At 50.4% G+C, this 13,949-nt stretch overlaps 1 long non-coding RNA gene across 1 annotated transcript in view; it reads right to left on the bottom strand.

The window, feature by feature from the left end:
• Positions 1-13,949, bottom strand: part of LOC141222256 (uncharacterized) — a 72,941-nt gene that overhangs the window by 39,127 nt on the left and 19,865 nt on the right. The gene's annotated exons all lie outside the window — the stretch shown is intronic.

Genomic DNA, 13,949 nt, shown 5'->3' with positions numbered 1-13,949 from the left:
GCAGGGAAATAATGGGAAGACTCCCCAAACACCTGCAGCAGTCACACCTGTCTGGTTGTCCCCACCAACAGTGATGCATGTGGGGGTGTCCCCAGAGTTTCCCACCCTAAAGCATGTGTCGCTGCATGCAGATGGGCAAGAACATCCTTGCATGTTGTAAATGTGGGTGTAGAGACCCATCTTATATGGATGGGCCAGGACAGCCCAGGAATAACCACGCGTGTCACTTGCAGGGGTGTTCCCAGTGTTCCTGCCTACCATTAGGTATGACTGAGCATGCTTGTCACTGCTTGCTAATTGATCGAGTAATAGCAGTATTTGAGCAACATGCTTGGCTCACCATTGCTGCAAGTGATGTCGCCCAGGATTCTCTGCTTACTGTGGTTAAGGAAGCCTTGGGACACCACAATCATCGGAGGGGATAGCCTGGCAATTCCCCCACAAGTGGCACTAAATTCCTATGCTGTCCCAACCCTCAGTAAAGGGTTTTTATATGTAACTGCAAAGTAACAAAGAAAACCTTTAACTCCTCCGTCAGGGGCAACTGATCTGACAGGCGCAGCTCCCTTCGTTTCATTTCTCTATCTTCAGTGGTTTGTCTGGGAAACACCCTCCTCCCAGTACCTTCCTAACTTTAAAGGCTGTGTGAAGCCTGAGAAGCCTCTTGTGCTGCAGAGCTTCAGGAGATCAGATATCAGTGTTTTGGCTTCTCAGGCTCATTGCCCCTGAATGCGTCACACCTTTGACGGTTAGTATTTGCTGTTTTTATTCATCCCAATTGTTTTTTTAGCTTGTTTTATGAATAGCTAGTGCTAAATTTGTGAATTTGTCATAGAAGGTTTTGTTAGAAATAAGAGTGTGCTTCTCAGGCACATTGCGCCCTAACACATATTCTCTCTCTTGCTTCAGCTTTTCTTCTGAAATGGCGAGGAGAATATTTGACTTGTCAAATGCCCATCATGTTGAGCAAGTGCAAAATATACTGCTTGATGATGATGAGACAGACCCCTTACAGCTAGAAGATTTAGGGGAAGAAAGTGACATTGATTCAGAAGATGATGTGGAAGAATGTCCAGATGTGGAAGAATGTCCAGATGTGTCTGATACAGATCAAGATGGAGAGAGTGAGGAGGATGCTCTAGACATAGAAACATATTTGGGCAAAGATAAAACAACTAAATGGATAAAAAAGCCACCCCCTAAACGCTCCCGCACACGCTCGCATAACATTTTGAGCCACCTTCCTGCTGTCATAGGAACTGCAAGGAATGCTAAAAATGAAATGGAATGCTGGAACGGTTTATTCACTGATGACATTCTGGTCACAATTGTGACATATACAAATCAGTACATGGACACCATAAGGGACAGTTTCATTAGAAAGCGAGATGTCAACCCTATTGATGTAATTGAACTGAGGGCGCTTATTGGTTTGCTATATCTTGCAGGCGCCTATAGGGCAAACCGACAGAGTGTGGAGGAGCTCTGGGGTAGAGATGGGGATGGCATTGAGAAATTTTCCTTGGTAATGAATATAAAGAGATTCAAAATTATAATGCGGTGTCTTCGTTTTGATGACAGAAGTACCAGAACTGAGCGAAAAAAATAAGACCGGCTTGCTGCGATTCGTGAGATACTTGAAAAATTTGTGCAAACCTGTCAAAAAAGCTATTGTCTAGGTCAAAATGTCACTAGTGATGAAATGCTCCCGGGATTTCGTGGTAGATGTGGCTTTCGGCAATATATCCCATCTAAACCAAACAAATACGGGCTAAAAAAATTTTCCCTTGCTGACTCCAGGATTACTTATACCTACAATATGGAAGTTTATGCGGGGAAACAGCCAGCAGATCCATATTGTGTAAGCAACACACCGAGTGAGGTGGTAAAGCGAATGGCTGAGCCTTTGTATGGTTCGGGGAGAAATATAACTGCAGATAACTGGTTTACTGATGTGGGTTTGATTGATTTTTTGAAATCCAAAAAAATATCATATGTGGGTACTGTGCGAAAAAATAAAACACAATTGCCGCCACAGTTTATCAATGTGAAAGGGAGAGAACAATACCACAGTATGTTTGGATTTAGTGATGGCAAAGTTTTAGTGTCCTATGTCCCACGCAAGAACAAAAATGTTATTCTTGTATCCTCGCTTCATGATGATGATGCGATCGATCCTCGGTCTGAAGCACAAAATAAGCCGGAAATGATAATGTTTTACAAGGAAACCAAGGGTGGTGTAGACCCTGCAGATCAGATGTGTGCTACTTTCAGCGTGTGCAGAAATGTCAGGCGCTGGCCAATGGTAATTTTTTTCACTATGCTAAATGTGGCAGGAACAAATTCTCAAGTTATTTACATAGGAAACCAGCTGGGATCACAGCGTAGAAGACTCTATCTAAAAACATTGGCTCATGAACTGGTCATTGCAGAGCTTCGCAGAAGAAGTGTGAAAACAATTGGAATACCCTCTAGCATGCAAATGCGGCTGAGAAAATTTCACACAGAACATGAACGCGAAGAATCACCAGCTCCCCACCACCCAAAAGACAGAGATGCAACACCTGCACTGTAGAAACAGGACTCCAGAGACTCTCAAATTATGCATGTAAAAATTGCAAAAATGCTATTTGCCTGTCTCATGCAGAAATGATCTGCAAATCATGCTCATTGCTCTGCAAGTGTACTTTTACAGGTGAACCGCTAACATCTGATAGTGACTGATTTTGAGTACAGTACTATTTCAGCAACCTTATCATTTATTTTGCTTATCTAAATTGTATGTTTACTAATAGTTTTTGAAGAAAACTGTCGGGGTTTTTTTTGCAAGTAGCAAAATGTGTGCACTTTGAAACATATTACTTTTCTGGTTAGTAAACATTTTTTTTCCACCTGATTATGTGTATTCTCATTTATTACATTCCTATTAAGGTAACTGATCACTTTTAGAGCATTGAAATTTTAAAAAAAGGAAAAAATAGCCAATTTTCTAGCCTGTGCCTGACAGGCGCAATGCCCCTAAACTCGTTATGAAACATATTGCCCCTGACGGAGGGTTAAAATGAGTTCAATACTGTGATGCCAATCTAATGGGTGCACTCCGTAAGAGCTCTAATACTCATGGTTTTATTTCAGGGCAGGTTTAGGCTCTTCACCCAGCACTGAAACAATGTCAAGGTCGGGCCAGTCGCTAAAAAGGAGCTCCTCCAGGTAATTCTGGAACATGCTTATGTACATTGAGAGAACTGGTGTTAAAGTACAGCCATTTAATGTGATAGCCAGGGCATGTTTGTTTATGAAAGCTGTAAAGCATTAAGACACTTCCCATCATTTAGAGCAGGGATCTCTAACTCCAGACCTCGAGGGCCCCAAACAGTGCAGGTTTTCAGGATTTCCTTAATCGTCACCTGTGCAATGCTAAGGAAATCCTGAAAACCTGCACTGTTTGTGGCCCTCGAGGCCTGGGGTTTGAGATCCCTGCTCTAAATGATGGGAAGGGTCTTTATGCTTTACAGTTTTCAGAAACAAACATGTCCTGGCCCCATCAGTGTCCGTGCACATCTGAGTCACGCTCCTGCAGCATCTGCCTGACAGACCAAGCGCTCGCTCAGTGCCCGGTCCGTTGGGCCGCTCAAACGGCCTGACACTGATTCACCGCTGACAGGTATCACATATCTGCCAACTGTTGCTGCATGTAAGGGTACCCTCATGTTAAAATAAAGACATAAAAAAAATGTAATGCATACTAACACTCAGTATTTGTTTTCCTTTAAAGCACTGAAGGACCTAGCCCTTCTCGTCCGAGGATGAACCCCGTGGTCCCGCTCAAGCGTTTGCCTAATTTATAAAAGGGACAGAACTGTTTTTTGACTATGGACTCTGAAGAAACGAGTATGGAGTATGGAGAAGGGGGGAATGTTCAGGCTTGAAAACTTGACACTTTTACATGGGCTCTATCCATGCAGCTGACCCACCGTTCTTTATATGTCTGCACTTTATATATTAAAAGTTTGTGAGTTATATTGTTATTTTATTCTATAATAAAGTTATTTTACTGTTGAAGTGTTTGTACTATCACTTATAATTGCTTCTCAACTACTCTGTCCATCCTGGTGGCTTCTGACCAGAAAATGTAACTGCCTCAGCCAATCACAGGCCATAGTTAACCGGATTTACCCAAAGTCCATTTTCCCTAAACTGGGTAAATCCAGTTAATTTGTAGCATATAGCGCAGTCGGTACCCGAAGTCCATTTTTCCCTAATCCGGTGAATAACTGCACTATATGATACTACTTAACCGGATTTACCCACATTTTATTTACCCTATTCCGGTGAACGACTGCACTATATGCTACTACTTAACCGGAATTACGCAAAATTAAGGGACTTTGTCATTTTTTAGACCCTGGGTCACTCCCACTGCCAGAGGTGCGGGCATCCAGGTGTCCGGAATAGGGGGTGCGGGCATCCAGGTGTCCGGAATCGGGTCAATAAACTTTGGGTAAATCCGGTTAACGACTGCACCATATGCTACTAATTAACTGGAATTACTCAAAATGAAGGGACTTTGTCGTTTTTTAGACCCTGGGTCACTTTTACGGTCAGAGGTGCGGGCATTCAGGTGTCTGATGCCCGAAAAAATAAACAAAACATTTGCCATCACTCTGGTCCTACGATTATGGGAAGAAATGCAGGAAGCACAAGCCAGCACATCAAGGTATTTACTTGTAAATACTAAAATTATATCTATCGATTTTTTTTTGTATCATTCATATAATTAGACAATGTCCATTTCTAAAATGTGCATTACTTAGGGTACCGTCTCACATAACGACGCACCAGCGATACCGACAACGATGTGACCTGTCCGGTATCGCTGGTGCATCGCTAAGTGATCGCTGGTGAGCTTTCTAACAGGCAGGATCACCAGCGATCAGGGGAGCAGCGACATCGTGGAAATAATCTTTCCACGATGTCCTGCTCCTGGTTACCAGCCTGCTGCTGAAGCAGGAGCAGGCTGGTAGCCATGATAAACAGCGGGTTACTAGGGGAACACGCGCACTTAGTAACCCGCTGTTTATCATGGTTACCACTCTGCTACGGTGAGCGGGAGGTTACAGCTAACCGTAGCAGAGTGGTAACCTTGATAAACAGCGGGTTACTAAATGCGCGTGTGCCCCTAGTAACCCGCTGTTTATCATGGTTACCAGCCTGATCGCTCGTCCCGCTGGTCACACACAGCGATGTGTGCTGACCAGCGGGAGGGCAAGGACCAAAAAATGGTCCAAGACACTTTGCAGCGATCAGCGACCTCACAGCAGGGGCCTGATCGCTGCAAAGTGTCACACACAGCGACATCGCTGGTGAGGTCGCTGTTGCGTCACCAAAACCGTGCCTCAGCAGCAATCTCGCTAGCGATCTCGCTATGTGAGACGGGAGCTTAAGTGTAGAAATCAGTATAATTTGCTTTAAACTCCCTTTGTTTGGAAATCAATTCAGGTAGGTGTAGATGACTCCCTCCTTATCAGAGCCCCCACTGGCTGACATGTAAAAAAATTTACATCTACCAAGTGGGCTCCTCATCAATTAGCTAGACTACAGATAAGAAACAAAATAAGAAGGCAGCTGGTGTGCAAGCTCCTCATTTAGCTAGTGGACCTGAGCAACAGTACCTACTGATTCTAGCTAGTATGTCTTCACAAAAAAAACGTGTTAAAAGTTTTTGCAAGCTATGTAAAACTTTTCAGCTCAACCTACATTCACATCTGAAGAAATCTTGTATGGCTACAACTTCTCCCAATGAGCAGCTTGAAGTTTTAAAGGAAGCAAAGAAAGGTGACCATCTTCCTGACTGCGGTTCCATACGACTCACTGGACTATAAGAAAAGCAAATGTGAAAGTGCCAGTGACTTTTTTGCTGATTTCTTGGAGAAACGTGGGTGCACAGTCTACAATAAAACATCTACAAGGTAATTATATTGTTCCTTCTATCTTTATGTGAATCTGGGTGGTTATGGGGGTAGCAAATATAGATCCACGATACATGGAGTGGCAGTGTTGGAGGCATCTTTACCCCGGGTGACTTAGGTCTTTTTAGTGCCGTATTTTTAGCTTTATAAGACGCACCCCAAATTTGTTGATGGAAAAGAGAAAAAAAAATTTTTTTATTATTAAATGGGGTCCGTCTTATAATACCAGTGTCTGTCTTATAATAGTTGGGGATATATATACTAGGATGGGGGACATAGGGTATATACAGGTTGGGGGTTATATATACTGGGTTGGGGAATGTATACACCATATGTCCCCCATCCTAGTATATACCAGGTTGGGGGTTATATATACTAGGAAGGATATATATACACTAGGATGGGGGACATATTAACCAGGTTGGGGGGATATATATGTCCCCCATCGTTGTACATAAAAAACCGTGTTCTTAAAAAAAAGCGTTCTCCAGCACAAATTCTACCGCACTAAAAAGCAGTGTGAACAGACCTTTTTTTATTTTTTAAACTGAGTTAAAAGTGTTTACTGTATTACATGTGTTAGAGTATGTTCACATTGCTTTTTCTGTACCAGAATCTGTGCCAGGAAACATGCAAAAGCTGCGTCACATTTGAATAAAGGCAGATTTGTGCAATGAAGAAAAAAAAAAATCTTAACCACTGCTCCATGACAGGTGACCTGTACGCAGCAAGTTACTGTAATGATGAGATGCTGGAAAGTAGATGTGAGGGGCTGGGGGTGGAAAGCGAAGTGGCCGATATGAAGGTCTGTAGAAAGTATCAATGCATAATGCATAAATTCATCTCCTTAGGCTACCAGATTGTGAAGCTGCCGGCAGCAGCAGCGGTGAACCATCTACGTAAGTTCTATTTACCATCAGGTCCAAGTACTGTATTAGTAACAGATGAAATATAAGTAAGCATGTGCAGATATATCTGTGTATATCAGTTATTTAATGGGATAACAGGGTGCACAGAGGCTGTTTGGATCATGTGTCCGGTGGATATACACATGCCTACTCAATGTATGTAGCATGCATTATTAGACGATTACTACCCACTAGTCACTGAGCAGGTATGCAGGGTGGTCCTGGGGGCCGGCCTTATGTCCTCTTCTCTTCCTGGTTGAGTAGTGTTACATATACACACAATGTGTGCTATACATCAGGCCAGTGAATCTCTTCTGGGTCTCCACACTGTGTGCATATGCTGTGACTCAACAAGGAGCGGGATGGGGGGGGTCATGCAGCCGGCTCCATGGAGCCTCAGAAACCTGACAAGCGCTTTTATGTGTAGTGCTGGGTGCTGGGGGGGTTCTCTGGCCAAACAAGGTGGGGTGCTTTTGGTGAGTGGGAAGTCCTCACTTTATCACTGGTCATGCGGCAGGGATGTCCCTGTGTATGGATAGTGTTAGGATTAGTGTTGAGCGAGCACTAAAATGCTCGGGTGCTGGAAGCTTGGGCCGAGCTCACCGTGGTGCTCGGGCCGAGCTCACCGTGGTGCTCGGGCCGAGCTCACCGTGATGCTCGGGACGAGCTCACCGTGATGCTCGGGACGAGCTCACCGTGATCCTCGGGTGCTCGGGCCGAGCTCACCGCGATGCTCGGGCCGAGCTCACCGCGATGCTCGGGCCGAGCTCACCGCGATGCTCGGGCCGAGCTCACCGCGATGCTCGGGCCGAGCTCACCGCGATGCTCGGGCCGAGCTCACCGCGATGCTCGGGCCGAGCTCACCGTGATCCTCGTGTGCTCGGGCCGAGCTCACCGTGATCCTCGTGTGCTCGGGCCGAGCTCACCGTGATCCTCGTGTGCTCGGGCCGAGCTCACCGTGATCCTCGTGTGCTCGGGCCGAGCTCACCGTGATCCTCGTGTGCTCGGGCCGAGCTCACCGTGATCCTCGTGTGCTCGGGCCGAGCTCACCGTGATCCTCGTGTGCTCGGGCCGAGCTCACTGTGATCCTCGTGTGCTCGGGCCGAGCTCACTGTGATCCTCGTGTGCTCGGGCCGAGCTCACTGTGATCCTCGTGTGCTCGGGCCGAGCTCACCGTGATACTCGGGTGCTCGGGCCGAGCTCACCGTGATACTCGGGTGCATCACGGTTGCTCAGACGGAGCTCACCGTGATACTCGGATGCCCGGGCCGAGCTCACCGTGATACTCGGGTGCCCGGGCCGAGCTCACCGTGATACTCGGGTGCACGGGCCGAGCTCACCGTGATACTCGGGTGCACGGGCCGAGCTCACCGTGATACTCGGGTGCTCGGGCCGAGCTCACCGTGATACTCGGGTGCACGGGCCGAGCTCACCGTGATACTCGGGTGCTCGGGCCGAGCTCACCGTGATACTCGGGTGCTCGGGCCGAGCTCACCGTGATACTCGGGTGCTCGGGCCGAGCTCACCGTGATACTCGGGTGCTCGGGCCGAGCTCACCGTGATCCTCGTGTGCTCGGGCCGAGCTCACCGTGATCCTCGTGTGCTCGGGCCGAGCTCACTGTGATCCTCGTGTGCTCGGGCCGAGCTCACCGTGATACTCTGGTGCTCGGGCCGAGCTCACCGTGATACTCGGGTGCATCACGGTTGCTCAGACAGAGCTCACCGTGATACTCGGATGCCCGGGCCGAGCTCACCGTGATACTCGGGTGCCCGGGCCGAGCTCACCGTGATACTCGGGTGCACGGGCCGAGCTCACCGTGATACTCGGGTGCACGGGCCGAGCTCACCGTGATACTCGGGTGCACGGGCCGAGCTCACCGTGATACTCGGGTGCTCGGGCCGAGCTCACCGTCATACACGGGTGCTCGGGCCGAGCTCACCGTGATACTCGGGTGCTCGGGCCGAGCTCACCGTGATACTCGGGTGCTCGGGCCGAGCTCACCGTGAAACTCGGGTGCTCGGGCCGAGCTCACCGTGATACTCGGGTGCTCGGGCCGAGCTCACCGTGATACTCGGGTGCTCGGGCCGAGCTCACCGTGATACTCGGGTGCACGGGCCGAGCTCACCGTGATACTCGGGTGCTCGGGCCGAGCTCACCGTGATACTCGGGTGCTCGGGCCGAGCTCACCGTGATACTCGGGTGCTCGGGCCGAGCTCACCGTGATACTCGGGTGCTCGGGCCGAGCTCACCGTGATCCTCGTGTGCTCGGGCCGAGCTCACCGTGATCCTCGTGTGCTCGGGCCGAGCTCACTGTGATCCTCGTGTGCTCGGGCCGAGCTCACCGTGATACTCTGGTGCTCGGGCCGAGCTCACCGTGATACTCGGGTGCATCACGGTTGCTCAGACAGAGCTCACCGTGATACTCGGATGCCCGGGCCGAGCTCACCGTGATACTCGGGTGCCCGGGCCGAGCTCACCGTGATACTCGGGTGCACGGGCCGAGCTCACCGTGATACTCGGGTGCACGGGCCGAGCTCACCGTGATACTCGGGTGCACGGGCCGAGCTCACCGTGATACTCGGGTGCTCGGGCCGAGCTCACCGTCATACACGGGTGCTCGGGCCGAGCTCACCGTGATACTCGGGTGCTCGGGCCGAGCTCACCGTGATACTCGGGTGCTCGGGCCGAGCTCACCGTGAAACTCGGGTGCTCGGGCCGAGCTCACCGTGATACTCGGGTGCTCGGGCCGAGCTCACCGTGATACTCGGGTGCTCGGGCCGAGCTCACCGTGATACTCGGGTGCTCGAGCCGAGCAAGGAGCCCAATGTTAGTATATGGGAGACCCGAGAATTTTTGCAGCAGCACCCCCGGCTGTCTGTAGAAAGCCTAAAAAGTGCCCAAAACGATATTGACAGTGCTCAAAAGACATGGGGGCAGCATGGGGATCGCCCGAGGAAGCATTTCTGACCCCCAGGTCACTGCTGTCAACAACGTGGTCAGAGGTATTAAGCCACTTTTACGGGTTCACAATAAAACGTTCAAAAACGAAACATGGTTTTCCTGTGAAATATGTTAAGGAATTTCCTTTCCAGGGTAAAGACTTGTGTATAAGATAAAATTAATAACCAAAAACAAAAATACTCCTCCACACCTTGGGCTATGTTCACAAGTAGGATTTTTCATGCGTTTTTGCACTTTTGTATTGCCTTCAACAGTGACAAATGCATTCACCGGAAGATGTCATTTTAACATTTTACAACCTTATCTGGCCATGTGCTGTGTGACACATGCATATAGTGCTGAAAAGACATGGGAACAGCATGGGGAAGACCCCTGGAAGAATCTCTGACACCCAGGTCACTGCCTAAAAGTGTGCCCATCAGAAGTGATCCTTGCCGCATCAGAAGATGCAGACTTGCAACTATCCCCGTGCAAGTCCTTGTCCCAGGGCAGTGTTCAATTGTACCTCCCCCATTCCTTGCAATGCAAGCGCAAATACGCAGCCAACCACCCACCCACCTGCAGGCTGCAATACCATACTGCTAGCTTTCACTTGAAATGGGGCCTTTTAGTTTGGAGTAGGGCGAAGCTGGCCACTACGTCATGGCAGCTTCGGCAGCGAGGTATCCATACTCAGTCTCCAGCCGCCCGGCGGCCGGGTGTTAACGCTCGGTCCCCAGCCGCTAGGGGACGGCCGGAGGCCGGGTGTCCAAACTCGGTCCCCAGCCTCACGGCGGCCGGGTGTCCAAACTCGGTCCCCAGCCTCACGGCGGCCGGGTGTCCAAACTCGGTCCCCAGCCTCACGGCAGCCGGGTGTCCAAACTCGGTCCCCAGCCTCACGGCGGCCGGGTGTCCAAACTCGGTCCCCAGCCTCACGGCGGCCGGGTGTCCAAACTCGGTCCACAGCCTCACGGCGGCCGGGTGTCCAAACTCGGTCCCCAGCCTCACGGCGGCCGGGTGTCCACACATGGTCCCCAGCCGCCTGGGGGCGGCCGTGTGTCCACACACGGTCCCCCGCCGCCTGGTGGCGGCCGTGTGTCCACACACGGTCCCCCGCCGCCTGGTGGCGGCCGGGTGTCCACACACGGTCCCCCGCCGCCTGGGGGCGGCCGGGTGTCCACACACGGTCCCCAGCCGCCTGGGGGCGGCCGGATGTCCACACACGGTCCCCAGCCGCCTGGGGGCGGCCGGATGTCCACACACGGTCCCCAGCCGCCTGGGGGCGGCCGGATGTCCACACACGGTCCCCAGCCGCCTGGGGGCGGCCGGATGTCCACACACGGTCCCCAGCCGCCTGGGGGCGGCCGGATGTCCACACACGGTCCCCAGCCGCCTGGGGGCGGCCGGATGTCCACACACGGTCCCCAGCCGCCTGGGGGCGGCCGGATGTCCACACACGGTCCCCAGCCGCCTGGGGGCGGCCGGATGTCCACACACGGTCCCCAGCCGCCTGGGGGCGGCCGGATGTCCACACACGGTCCCCAGCCGCCTGGGGGCGGCCGGATGTCCACACACGGTCCCCAGCCGCCTGGGGGCGGCCGGATGTCCACACACGGTCCCCAGCCGCCTGGGGGCGGCCGGATGTCCACACACGGTCCCCAGCCGCCTGGGGGCGGCCGGATGTCCACACACGGTCCCCAGCCGCCTGGGGGCGGCCGGATGTCCACACACGGTCCCCAGCCGCCTGGGGGCGGCCGGATGTCCACACACGGTCCCCAGCCGCCTGGGGGCGGCCGGATGTCCACACACGGTCCCCAGCCGCCTGGGGGCGGCCGGATGTCCACACACGGTCCCCAGCCGCCTGGGGGCGGCCGGATGTCCACACACGGTCCCCAGCCGCCTGGGGGCGGCCGGATGTCCACACACGGTCCCCAGCCGCCTGGGGGCGGACGGATGTCCACACACGGTCCCCAGCCGCCTGGGGGCGGCCGGATGTCCACACACGGTCCCCAGCCGCCCCTATTTCTCCTGTCACCTTCGCCCACACTTTTCTTAGCCTGGCCTGCTTTAGGGTAGCATTAAACGAGCCCACCAGAGAACCAGACTCCTCCAGTGGGCCCTGGCTTCTCCATCAGGGGAGTTGAGAGTGCCAAGGTGAGGAGAATGGTGATGATGATGATAGAAGTTAGCATCTGCTTTGTTTTCTTCGAATGCAAACGCATGTATGTAATAGCGGCTAGGTCTGAGGTGGTCAACGTTTTGGCGCATATCCTACCTACTCCGAGGATTGCTGGATGTTTTCCTGCTACTATCCCAGTTCTATGACTCCCGTTAAAACAAAGTTTTAGGTGATGAATGATGGATGAGGTAGTGGCAAAGGAGAAAGAGCAGGAGGAACAGGGACCATTCACATCAATATCAGGCCAGTCAACCACACATGTCTTGTAGGATATGTTTCTGTACCAAAAGAAGCGGTTCGGCTACACAGTTATAGGGCATACAGTGAGTGCAATGCCTACCAAAAATTTAGAGGCACTCCAATGCCCGTTGGAAGTGACATGGAGGTCAGAGGACCTTAACTAAATGATTTTTTCCATTTATAGCAACTGGGTCTCCTGTGCACTGTTGGCCTAAGCAGTGAACGGAAGGCTTTCCAAAAATTATGAGGAACTGCAATGCCCCTTGAAACAGACGTGGATTACAGCATACTAAAAACCTTCTACCCATTATTGGGGAGTGGGTCTCCCTTAGTTTTCGCCTATGCATTGAAAAGCAAAAGCTGACTAAAATTAGGAGGAAATGCAATTCCCGTTTGAAGAGTCGTGGAGGTTAGAGTTAATTAGAAATAACATTTCAATGCCCCTTGGAAGAGCTGTGGAGTTCAGAGTCGTTTAAGAAGACGGTTTTAATGCCCCTTGGAAGAGTGGTGGAGGTCGCAGTGGAATAAAAAGACAATATCAATGCCTCTTGGAAGAGACGTGGAGTTCACAGCAGCTTAACAAGACGGTTTTAATGCCCCTTGGAAGACTGGTGGAGGTCGCAGTGGAATAAAAAGACAATATCAATGCCCCTTGGAAGAGACGTGGAGATCAAAGTAGCTTAACAAGACGGTTTTAATGCCCCTTGGAAGAGTGGTGGAGGTCGCAGTGGAATAAAAAGACAATATCAATGCCCCTTGGAAGAGAAGTGGAGTTCACAGTAGCTTAACAAAACGGTTTTAATGCCCCTTGGAAGAGTGGTGGAGGTCGCAGTGGAATAAAAAGACAATATCAATGCCCCTTGGAAGAGCTGTGGAGTTCAGAGTGGTTTAACAAGACGGTTTTAATGCCCCTTGGAAGAGCTGTGGAGTTCAGAGTGGTTTAACTAAACGGTTTTAATGCCCCTTGGAAGGGTGGTAGAGGTCGCAGTGGAATAAAAAGACAATATCGATGCCCCTTGGAAGAGCTGTGGAGTTCAGAGTGGTTTAACAAGATGGTTTTAATGCCCCTTGGAAGAGTGATTAATTAATAAGCAATTACATGGGAGTGTACAGCTGCCACTCAAACCAATTTATTCACTATGTAGAAGATTTGACAGCAAAATTGTGAATTCTAAAATGTAACTTTTATTACGAAAAGATATATAAAATACCACTTACAACAAATATGGAGAAAGTCGCCCAGCCAACCTGATAATTTCCAGAATTATGGCACAGAGACCACCCCAATGTATAAAAAGATAGTTTTCTGATCAACCAAAACAACTTATTTGGATAGATTTCTATAGCAGTGGGACAGTAGAACAACAGGGCTCAGCACAACAGCCCTGAATCAACCAAATACCTTCTAACAAATAGATTTTTTGTAGACATAATAATCAAGATAATCATTCAACATGGACTCATGGACCACATGTTTACCCAGTGTCCAAGAGTACATGAAGTTGACATATGAATTGGATTATATATTATGTAGTCTGAGTGCAGAAAAAAACAAAAATGACAATTCATTTATATAAAAGAAGAAAATGGAATTTTCTCACCCATTTGTCTTTGTTGTCAAGGGAGGAGACTGTTATCCAGAGGTACCTTCTGGATACAATGTGGGGACATTAGCTGACCCTGTTTAGTCCCTGTCAGCTCACAATATTACT

This window comes from Phyllobates terribilis, unplaced genomic scaffold (assembly GCF_046119375.1).
Source record: "Phyllobates terribilis strain yellow unplaced genomic scaffold, ASM4611937v1 Scaffold_351__1_contigs__length_1975267, whole genome shotgun sequence".
Taxonomy (NCBI): domain Eukaryota; kingdom Metazoa; phylum Chordata; class Amphibia; order Anura; family Dendrobatidae; genus Phyllobates; species Phyllobates terribilis.
Note: the sequence above shows the minus strand (reverse complement) of the source record. Positions and strands in the feature narration are given on the sequence as shown.